Source organism: Dioscorea cayenensis, chromosome 16 (assembly GCF_009730915.1).
Source record: "Dioscorea cayenensis subsp. rotundata cultivar TDr96_F1 chromosome 16, TDr96_F1_v2_PseudoChromosome.rev07_lg8_w22 25.fasta, whole genome shotgun sequence".
Taxonomy (NCBI): domain Eukaryota; kingdom Viridiplantae; phylum Streptophyta; class Magnoliopsida; order Dioscoreales; family Dioscoreaceae; genus Dioscorea; species Dioscorea cayenensis.
This window is the reverse complement of record NC_052486.1, coordinates 20419785-20431556: the sequence shown is the minus strand read 5'-3', so window position 1 is coordinate 20431556 and position 11772 is coordinate 20419785. Positions and strand designations below refer to the sequence as shown.

Below are 11772 nucleotides of genomic sequence, written 5' to 3'. Positions count from 1 at the left end.
AGGGTCACTTTTGATATTGTTATCTTTTGTCTGCAACTTTTTATCAATGTAATGGTATTAATAATTTAAATTTATCATAGATCAGTTGTCATAGTTGTATCTGTGAATGAATATGTGATATTTTGTATGTCTTGGATTAGCAACTAGCTTAATAATGTTATATCATTCTCGTGTTCATAGGAAGCCAATGAGCAACATCGCAATAAAAAATTACTCAATGCTTTTCTGCGGTTAAATCGAGAAGTGAGGTGAACCAATATATATATATATATATATGTATATGTTTATAAATCTTCGGTTTTTCCTCTAATGTTTTCATGATTATAATTGCACTCCTAATTAGTGCAACCTAAGATTGGCAGCGAGTTTTGCAGATGTATCATTTCCATGCTCGAGCTCAGCACTTAGTTTTGTTGTTGTTTGTCATCTTTTGGCATCCACACTTTGCTTGCTGGCCAGTGTTCGGTTGGACTCCTGGTTTGTTTCACCGGCTGCTAGAAAGTGTTCAAGCTACCTCCACATTAGCACTGGGTCCAAAAGATGCCTGTAATTTGCTTTGTCTCTTGGTATGAATGCCTTTCTGGTTTAGCAACTTCTATGCTTGATTAATGATTGTTGACTTACTGGAATGACAAAGAAAAACAAAATGAAATGAAAATGAAAAGTGCCTTCTATTGCAACAGTAGTCGTATACCATATAAATAACTGTAGAGTTGCTTAATATTTTCATAACCTATCTGTTTCATGGTGATCTATTGACTATTGCCCATGGAAGATATATGGCAATGGAGAAATAAAATACCTCGATTAAGTGTACTTAGAGCTTTGAGTGTCAGGACAATACTAGGACCTAAAGCAGAGCAATGCGTGAATTGATATTTGCAGCCTGAACATCTTGCAGTATTGCTTGTTCGATTAATGTCCCAGCTTGAGAGAATTGCAGAACTAGTCCTGCAATTTGCCTTTGTTGTAAGTATGACAATTAGGCCATTATTCTTTTTATCTTCTTTATGTGTAGACTTATGCTTAACTGATTTGTCACTATGCCATCTTTTGATAATTCTGACTTCATTTCAATTATATCCAAAAGGCCTTGGTTATCAAACATTCTTATGCTTTTGTTTAATTCTGTAGGTCGATAAACTGTTGTTCATGTATCCTAACAAGCTTAGGTTGTCAGCCGTATAATGATTGTGCCAATAACCATATGAGCCACATTAGAATGGAATAGAATAAATAATACCTTAAACTTATTTTTATGTTCTATGTGATTGGTTTATAATTGGGGACTTTATCCTTGTACCAAGTTTATATATTCAAAGTGTTTTTTACATCTAGGCATCTTATAGATTCATTTTTATTTTTTTTCTTTCCTTATGGTTTCTCCAGGCTTGCTTTAGATTGCTTCAGTATTGAAACTTTCTTCTTCTAATACCAGTTTGAAACTTTCTTCTTCTATTACTTCAGTATTTCTTTTTTGTTGTATCTGTTCATGGCTTCAGCTTGTCATTGATATTTTGTCGAATTTGATTTATTTTTGTTACAGGTGATGAACCAGCAAATGCCTAAGATGTGATTTATGGATTACTTGGGATGGCAAATTTGCTAAGCTTGTAAAATAATTATATTTCAACATTTTTCTCTATGTCAAACTTAAGTCTGCTAGTGAGTTCATTTGCAATTGTAACTCTGGTGTCAAGTTTATTGTCTATTATGCATGTGTTTGTTTATACAAAAGCTTTTACCTTATCGAGCTTAAACGAGCTGAGCTCAAGCTAATTGAGCTTTTCAGCGAGCCGAGCTCGAGCACAGAAAACATGGCTCAAACGAGCTCGAGCCTTCAAATAATATACTCAAGCCGAGCTTGAGCTTGGTGATACTCGGCTCAGCTTGGCTCATTTACACCCTACTCATGAACGAGGTCTGCAGCATGTAATTCCAATATATGAACTCTGACAATATCCCCAATATTAGGTCTGTAAATCAACTGCAATAGAAAAGATCAAACACTTCCATCAGGTAAGGACACCAGCTACAAACTTTGTTATAGTTAAAGGGGAACAAGCAACATGGTTGGATGTTGATAATGAAGCACCGCCACCTAATTTTGATTACTAATATTTAGCTCAATTGTGCATTAGATGGATCCAGTGCTACAATATCAAGACTTGTTTAGTCATATAAATAAAATTTCCAATTGATATCCATGAAATCCTGTATGGGGTTATTTTGACATTGAACAAAAAGTTCAATCAATAAATTTCAGAAATAGTACATGTTGGTGCACATGAATTGCATATATATGCTTCAGCATTAGAAGGAGACAAAAAGTTTGTTTCCTTGGTGATTTCAATCTACATTAGATAATAATTCAGTCCAAAAATTGTTTATCTCTTTAGTACCAGAGGAGATTAAATTTATGAATGGTCATACACATGCTAACAAAATTTATTACCAACTATTGCAGAGTTATGGGATTTTTAACCAAAATTAAAAAAATGTTAATGTTCCACATCTAAATGTCATTTCTTTAGACAAGCAAAGTATTTGATCATCTAAAGCAAATAGAGAAGTTTTTTCAGAGATGTGTATGAATTTTGGCATCACGTCATATAGTGAATCCTAAACTCCATCCAACATAAACTTCAAACTAATGAAGCTTCCTAGTAAATGGTAACAATGCAAAACACCCTTTGAATGAATAAATAATTTGGTTATAAATAAATCAAGATGGGACCAACAAGCAGTAGAAACAGTTCCTTGTCTTCATTAATACAAGAAAGTGAGGCATTGAACAAGCACATGCCTAAATGAATCAGGAAATCCAATTCTCCAACACTATAAAAGAACATAACTCCTTATTCTTTGATTATTTTTTAATATCTAATGGCTGCCTAGGGATTTTTTTCTAAATTGTAAACATTGTTATATATATATATATATATATATATATATATATATATATATATATATATATATATATATATATATATATAATATGATTAAAAAGAAAGTAAAAAACATCAATAATACATAAGAAACACCAAAGTAAAGATGAAAAGAAGAAAACTACCCAAATAAAATAAGATGTATAATTGAAAGAAAAGAAAAGCATGAGTTTCACATCCACCTGATTTGGTATTCCAATTTGTATTAATACACGTCTGTATTGCTCCTTGGAGCCTCAATTTATCTTCGGTTTGGACCGTCTGGGTCTCAACACAAACCAAAGAATGGCAAAGACAACCAAGAATGCAAGGATCATCGTTAAATCAAATTGTACATCAACTTTCCTTTCCTTGTTGCATTGAAGCGGATGCAAAGCAGAAATAGTGGAGTTCACCAAATTAGTATATCTACAAATAGAAAAATAGGAAGAACCCAATAGCAGGGAGAAATAGATGTTAAGAGAACTTAATCATTTACTCAATAACAACAAAAAGAGAAGGCTTCAATCAGCTTATATGTATATATGCAAATATTTGTGCATGTTAAACATGTAGATCACACTACTGTGCTTTTTATAAAGTCCAAAACAAAGACAAGATTCTAGTAGAAAAATTGCAATGACATACATCATCCATGATTACATGCAATTAAAGACTTGTCTTGAAGACTTTTGAGTAGAAAAAAAAAGTCATGTTAAAGAAATTATCCTCAAAATCATAAAATATAGCACCATGGAGTAGCACTTGGATGTTTCATAATTAAGGAGTTGAGAATGATAGTACAGAGATGCCTAATTGAGCAATATAGTTGAGATATACTAAAACAACATAGTTATAAGAATGCTAATCAAGAAATGCAAACATGCTGATGTAATAACCAAGATATTCTAAACAGAGGTGAGCACAGAAAGTCCATGAAAGGAGGTAAAGAGAATCACTAAGGGGTAAAAAACTTTTATTTGGGAGAGGGTACTAGTAAATGGCATTCTTTATAATACAAAGCTTGAATAAGGATAGAAGTCTGATCCTTTTGTAGTATCCTCAAGAAAAGTAAGAAGATTTAGAGCATCACCATAGTGCAATGAACCAGAAACACTAGAGATCTACAAGCAATAAACATTATATGTTACCTGATTAGAGATGAAGCGGTTTGCTAAATGCTTGATAGTGCTCGCATCGACTGCACCAATCCTAGCAAAGAGCTTGGGAAGATGAATTTGTGACCATAGGTAAGTAGCTGCATTTAGAAAATGAATTTCAATGGATTATAAATGAAATTAAATTACCAAAAGTTGACCAACAAGTTCTTATCTACTTTGCCTGTCTACATATATCCTCATCAATAGGAAGATGTAAAGTTGAAAAGAAGATTTCAAATGTAAAAATGCATGGGTTAAAATTATAAGGATACATCATAGAATAAAACTGATTTAATGGTCAAACAATTGGATAGGATGAATAAAAGATTTCTAGGGGCCAGTCATCATATTTTATAACTCAAAGCAACATGTTCCATGGTCGTACCTCATATATATATATATATATATATATAACATTAACTAAAACCAAAGTCAAGCTCACACAGATTGAAGCTTTCAGAGAAAACGCAGAGATCACAAGGCATGAACAATCAGACATGATATTTAAAATATTATTTTTTTTAAAAATAATTCTAAAATTCTATTATATTTCTTGGTTCGTAAGAATCTACTTTACCATATATTTTATATACTTCAAAAACATTTTACTACAATAAAAACTAAACACTTTCAAATGCATATCAAATTATTTTTAATACTCCCTTCTAGTTGGCATCTAACTAAAATTACCTTTGTGTGTGTGTGTACTAATATCAAAATTTTAGTGGACGCATACATATAAAAAGAAACCTACTTCAGACAACCAATATAAATTACAATCAACATTGTACGTTTGATTAAATAAAACTTAAAAAAGATAGCAAACCAAAACCAAAAGCATGATCAATTAAAAGTAGGTGAAATATACCAAAAGCTCACTGCACCCCAACAATGTCTATTCCCTAGAACCTGAGGCCAAAAGGCCCAAACTTCAAGCCCTAATTCTCTAATTAAGAAACATTAAACCAAATCAGTGTCATAACAAGTGGTCCATAAACCTCCAATTTCTTCAATCCTAAAACACCCAAGCAAAGCATCAAACAATACTTAACTTTAATTCCTTTAAATCCTTTTATTATTAACAAAGAACAAACTAGAGTTATTGAATAACTTGAGTAGTAGGAAGACAGCATCACTACAAGCAAATAATATTTGAAAAGCAACAATTAGAAGAAAACAAAATCATAAATTGTTACATGGACTGATGAGGATAGGACTATTATCTATCACTACTTCTGCCTCTCGCATTTCCCATTTTTCTCTTCAAATACCAACCAGAACTTAAAAAAATTCTATAATCTATATCTGTACATATCTCACTATCAACTAAAACCAAGTAAGTAAAAACCCCAATTCCCACGAGACACCGATGAAGCATCATCCTTCTCAAGCTAAGAAAAGCAAGAATGAATTCAGAGACATTTTTTTGGATAGAATCACATGAGTAATTGATAAAATCTCAAAAGCAAATTTGAAGAGATGTTGAAAACCATCAAAATCGGAGAAGGAAAAAAATTGATGAGTTTGAGAGGATTTTAGAAGAGACAGGTAGAGAAGTGTACCTCAAAGAGACCTAAGGCAATGAGACCGCAGTGGCCTTCCCCGGGGATGAGGTGGAGGCGGCAGCTGCAGTAGTAGCAGCTCCAATGAGAGAGAGGATTTTGTTGGCAAAATTGAAGAACTCTCTCCGACAGTGTCACCGACGGAGAGTTTCAAAGGGCTAACAGCCAAAGAAGGAGAAGAAGTAGGAGAAAGAGAACGAATTAGGGCGGGGGATCTCAGGAGGGATGGCCGGAGGAGATGCAACAGGGATCTCAATGGGAAGGTTTAGGAAATTTTCTCAATGTGAAAGTTTGGGAAAATAACTGCATGGCCTTGTAGCTTCTCAACAAAATAATTATATGCCTAAATTTTGTCTAAATTTTGTTTAGGCAAAATTTATTGAATATATATCTATAATTTTTCTCCATGTATATATCTCACCTTATTTATCCACATGTGTACTCCACTATGTTTGATTATTAATTTTCTTGATTAATTAATAAAACTTTTTTAAAAATTTTAGTTATATTGTGTGACAAATAAAAATACAACTTTATTTTTGGAAATATTTTACTTGCTCACATCTGTTTGATTTTTCCAATGGTGTTTGGAGTTTTTGCTAACATTAAATTGATGTTCACTTGGATATACAAGGTAACCGCTATGATAGATAGTCTATTGTAGTTGTTGTTGGCGGGTATATCTATCTTTAAGTTTTTTTTTAATTAAGTATTTTATATAATTTTGGTTATGTAGCCCCATTTTACTTTAGAGATGGGAAAAAAGTTAATAAAAGGCTGTTGACTGGTTGCATAAAAAAGTAAGTAGTGTACAAGAGAAGTGAAAGAGACCACAATGGATTAGGCATAACGTTTAGGAGTAGTTTGGTGGTAATTTATGCTAACTAGAATTATATAAAATATTGCAAAAATAATAAATAGCCGTCAGCCTGACACCTAGGGATCTACCATAGTTTATTATGGTGGTTCTATCTTGATGATTGAGAATCGAGATAAGCCAATAAATTTATCAATTTTTTTTAATATATATATATATATATTGGTTTGTATAGTTAATTATGTTTTATTTATTTATTTTTTTATTTAGGAAGTATAATTAGGGAGAAAGATATCCATGGTGGAGGCTTTTATGGAAATCTATCAAAAGAAGATAATAGGCTAGAATGAGTAGAGGGCCCTTGTAGTTTACTCAAATATAAATTAAATTTAACTCTTAATTAATGATAATTTTTTCTCATAACAAATAGAGGGCCCTAGTAGTTCGCCCGTCGTTAGTCATAGTTGGTTAGAGCATCTCTAGACCTACAATGCCACCTCGATAATGATCGTGCCTCCAAACAATGGAGAGCCACATTAAGGCACTTCGAGCAGAGCACCAAGCGATTCAAGCGAACCACCAAGCAATCCAGGCAGACCAGTGCACTATCTTGGACCCCATGCGTGGATTGAGGCTAACCTTCACCATGCTCTGGACATCTTGGCCCGCTTGGCCTCAATGCCTCTGGCATTGACTCCATCGACGACTCCATATACACCATCCGACTCCACTTCTACCCTTGATGCCGCTAAGCCCTAGATTTTGATTTCTATTTATACTTTTTATTTTTATATTATATTTATTCATCTTATATAGCAAGGGTTGACCTTGCTACTTGTGTATTCTATTCTTGGAGTTTTAGTGGATTATATATATATATATATATATATTGTTAATTTTATTTTATTGAGTGTTAATGATCACCTTTGGTTTCGTGGGACAAGTGAATGGAACATCCAACACTCTCAACTTAAAAGAGATATTCACTCAGTCTTTTCTTGACCTTGAGTGAACCTTTACTACTTGGGCACTACAAGAATGCACCATATCAATTTAAGAATTATACTAATTCAATTTTAACCGGAGAAGTACTCGTTTTCCTTCTACCTCCCATATCTTTGACATTGTCGTCCCATTTATGCTTTTTTTCGCACACTGAAGGCAATGCATGATTTTAAGTAGGGGGAGGAGATAGGATTATTTGAGCTTTTGCATGCCAAGTTGTTAACCTATGAGGGTGTATTTGAATGATTAGTTTGAGTTTCATAGTATAGGGGTGGACATACGCTTCAATGTTTATTTTTGAGTTCATTTTTTTTAGTTTTGTTCTATTCTTGATTATTTGCTGAATTTTAAGTGCACAACTTCTCTATTGTAGTGACTTATACTTTTGATGACTTCGTATAGTTTGAGCTTACATTAAACGCATGTGGAATTGTGAAAAATTTTCAATTGTCAAAAGACTTGTTTAAAAATGAAAAAAATACGAATGGAAATAGCTACCCTTAGCTGATGTGTAAAGCTACTCTCGATAAATCAAATACCGTATATACTCTAACGAGAGAAAGAGTTATCATTTTAGGTGAGTAAAAGCTACTGTCCTTTAGAAGAGGGTGGATAGAGTTACCATTTTTAAGCTTGAAAGCCACTCTTCGGGGCCCCGAGAAAAAAATGCTACTTTAGAAGTTGTGTAAAGATACTGTCTTGAAGAAAAGAAAATTTTAAAGTGTAAATTTTTACTATTAAACTCTTATAGGTCGAAAAAACGAAGTAAAGAGTTGTAACACACACACTCGAATAATCATGAATAGAATTGAAGTGTTTTTGGAACTTGAAAATTTTTAGTATTCATTCATTGAAACTCTTTTGACTACTCTTGAAACTCGCTAATTTTGATTACATGAGATTGTGCACTTATTTCTCCTCAATTGTAATGTGTCTTTTTGTTTAAGGATAACAAAAAGGCTAAATGTGGGGGAATTTGATAAGTGTATAATTGTACATGATTTCATTTTATTTTATATACTTATTTGACATGTATTAGGGTGTTTATTTGGAATATGATGTTAAATATGGTGTAAATTATATTTTCAGTTGATGGACAACGTTTAATGATAGAGCTAAAAGAAGCAATTTGGTGATAAAATGAAGAAGATAGAGTTATTTCAACATCAATAGCTGAAGGATAGACCAAATAGAACACCTTACAGTTAGAATTATGTTTGTTAGTCTCATCCTAAGAAACTTGAAGGCATGCTTATGCCTTAAGGAGGAGCATATGATCAAATAAAGGAACTTACGGGCATAACTTAAGCATAATGCATGATTTATGCCCGTAAGCAAGACCGTAAGGGTTGTCCATAAGATTTTACAAGGAGCAACATACACCTATAAACGGGGTCACAAGAATCATCCAGAGAAGTTTATAATCTAGCACTTACGACCATAAGCTGAACTGTAACATCAAGACAAAAGACCTTACAGGTGAAGCTTATGGCAGTAAATGCCCGTAATGCATGCGACCCATCATCTCTAAGTCCTTACGGCCTCATTCTTACGCTCGTAAGGAGCCCGAAAGTGGCTAGCTATAAAAGATTCTGATGAGATTTTTTTGAAGGATCTTTTGACAACCAAGCAAAGATAGAAAAAAAGGGAAACTTCTCCAAGTTTTCTAGGGCAATCCATTAAGGAGAGGAGACTCACCCACTATCAAACATACCATAAGAGCCATCAAGGTACACCCATGGTGTCATTTGTGGAATATACAAGGAGGTTCATTGGCATCTCAAGAGCCAAGAAAAGAAGGGGTTTTTATGCTTTCAATCATGTCTATTGTCTCTTGTGGATTGTATGATTATTTTTCTTTGATGGAGAACTAATTTGTAGGTGTTTGGGGATAGATAAACTCTAGGGTTTACAATTTGATTGATTTTGGTTGTGTATCTTTAATGCTTTTATGCTGAATTGTTAATTACAATATTTGATTGTTGAATTCATTGTGTGTCTCTATTGTCTTGGATTATATTATAGTGAGAGCCGTGAATCCATATTTGGTGTGCTTGTGTGACGAGACAAGAGACCCAATTGCTATGGGCAAGTCATTATGTAAGGGGATTTCAAGTTTATATAGAGATAGGGTATTTTGGAGTTGAGAGTTCTTCTCCCATAATCCTTCCAAGTGAATTAAGAATGATTTCTATTTGTATTGTTTTAGTTTATTGTTTTATGATTTTTGATGGCATATGATCATTTTCTTGAAGGTTCATATGAGTAAGTGATGAGTGTATAATGCTCACATATTTTATATCAAATTGTACACTCAATTGGCATGTATTAGAACTCTAATATGGAATTCGATGCTAAATATTGTGTATTTTGCATTAATAGGCTTAGGGTAGTGTTTAAAGATGAGAGAGAGAGAGAGCCAAAGAAAGCATTCTAAGCCCAAAACAATGAGTTTGGAGCCCTCTCGACATCATTGTATTAAGGACAAGGCAAACTAGGTGGCTTACGAGCATCTTATGGTCATTTTTACGGCAGTAAGTCTATTCTAGAAGACCTTCTGAGCATGCTTATGACTGTAAGGAGGATTCATACTTGGTCAGAGGACCTTACGGGCATGCTTACGCCCGTAAGGATACCCGTAAAGACCATTCTGAGAAGCTTACGACCACAACATATGTCCATAAGGGTAGTCACAAGAAGCAGAACAGTGAGGCTTACAGTCCATCATTTACGGCCGTAAGTGAGACCATAATGAAATCAAAAGACCTCATAGATGGGGCTTACGATCGTAAGTTATCCCATAAGGCTCATGACAATCTTCCCCATCTCCCTTACGACCTAGTCCTTACGCCCGTAAACGGCCTGTAAGCAGTCAGATATAAATTAAATAGAATTATGAGGATTTCTAGGGCAATCTTTATTCTATCTTTCTATTCTTTTATGGATGATTCTTGGAGGCGAGGTTGAGGAAGAAAATGGCCAAACCTACATTACCTTAGGCAAGATTTGCAGAGGGTTTTAGCCCGATATTCAAGAAGATAGAAGGCGGTAAACGTCGAGCTCAACTTGATGGCATGCGTGAAAGCTACCATGACGACTCTCCATCCTAGGGTTTAACAAGGGGGTTTTCATGGATCTTATGTTTCACCCCTATTCTTTATGTTTGGGATGCTTGCCCTCCACTAATGGAGGGCTAATTTGTAGATGTTTGGGCGTAGTTAAACTCTAGGGTTTATTTTTTATGACTTTGGTTGTTGGATCTTTGATGCTTTAATTGATTTCATAGTTGCAATCATATCTATTTGAATCTAATTGTGTGTTTGCATGCTTGGTTGATAATGAGACAGAAGCTCTAAATATCATGTTTGATGTGCTACGTGATGAGTAGAAATACCCATCAAGCGTAGGTATGCCGTTATTAAAGGTAATTGTGAGTAAGCCTGGGTGTAGGGTACTTTTGGAGACTCCGTCTCTCTCAATTCTCTCGAGTGAGTTGTTGGCAATCTCCGTGCTCTTTGCAATCATGTGGAGCGGATTTTAGGAGAAATCGCATTTTTACTATGTATTCGAATTAGGGGTAATCTTTCTCTAGGGGGATATAATCTACTTAAGAGATTGTACGTCATTAGCTCACGGTGAGGTTTCATGTAGTGTTAATACAATTGTGTGGATGTCTGTATGAGCTCTGTACCAATTTAGTTACTATTCACTTGAGAAATTGGAGTTTAGTATAATTCTGGAAACCTCTCAATTCAAATAAGATTACATATTTAGAAGACAATTGTCCAGCACTCAACAACCCTAGAGGGATACTATACCCAGACATCGCTTTCTTCCTTGAATTCTCTCTTACTATTTCCCGTATTTTTTTGTCTTCTTTTTCTCTTGTTCACAGGCAATCACTCCACTATTCAGGTTAATTTTCAGATCTAGAGTTTTAAGTAGTATTCACTGTCTTCCCTGTGGACCAACACTCAGCACTTACGCACACTATATTACTCAATCGGCACTTACATTTGTGTTCCTATCAGTAAGATGTGTAGTTAACTTGAAATCTTTTTATATATAATAAGCTTGTAATTTGGACAAAAGTTTCCATATCAATGTAAATATTTTTATACAATTGCATAGAGGGTTATTGGACTCTCTTGGTGTATAGCTTTTGTAACGTGACGCCCATCAATATATCCCCCAAAAAAATATGTGCTTGCATACCTATAAAAAAAAATTTATTATTTGTTTATGTACCTTGAATGTTGAGTTTCTATTGATGTACAAAATTATTTAATTTTTGAAATAAT

The 11772-nt window shown here is 33.9% G+C and overlaps 1 long non-coding RNA gene across 1 annotated transcript; it reads right to left on the bottom strand.

Moving 5' to 3' along the window:
• Window positions 1-1801: 1801 nt before the first annotated feature.
• LOC120278730 lies at window positions 1802-4176 on the bottom strand. The gene is made up of 3 exons (XR_005541755.1): window positions 4079-4176; window positions 3131-3356; window positions 1802-1987 (listed from the first exon to the last, which is right to left on the bottom strand). It is a non-coding gene; the product is annotated as an uncharacterized LOC120278730 (long non-coding RNA).
• Window positions 4177-11772: the final 7596 nt, after the last annotated feature.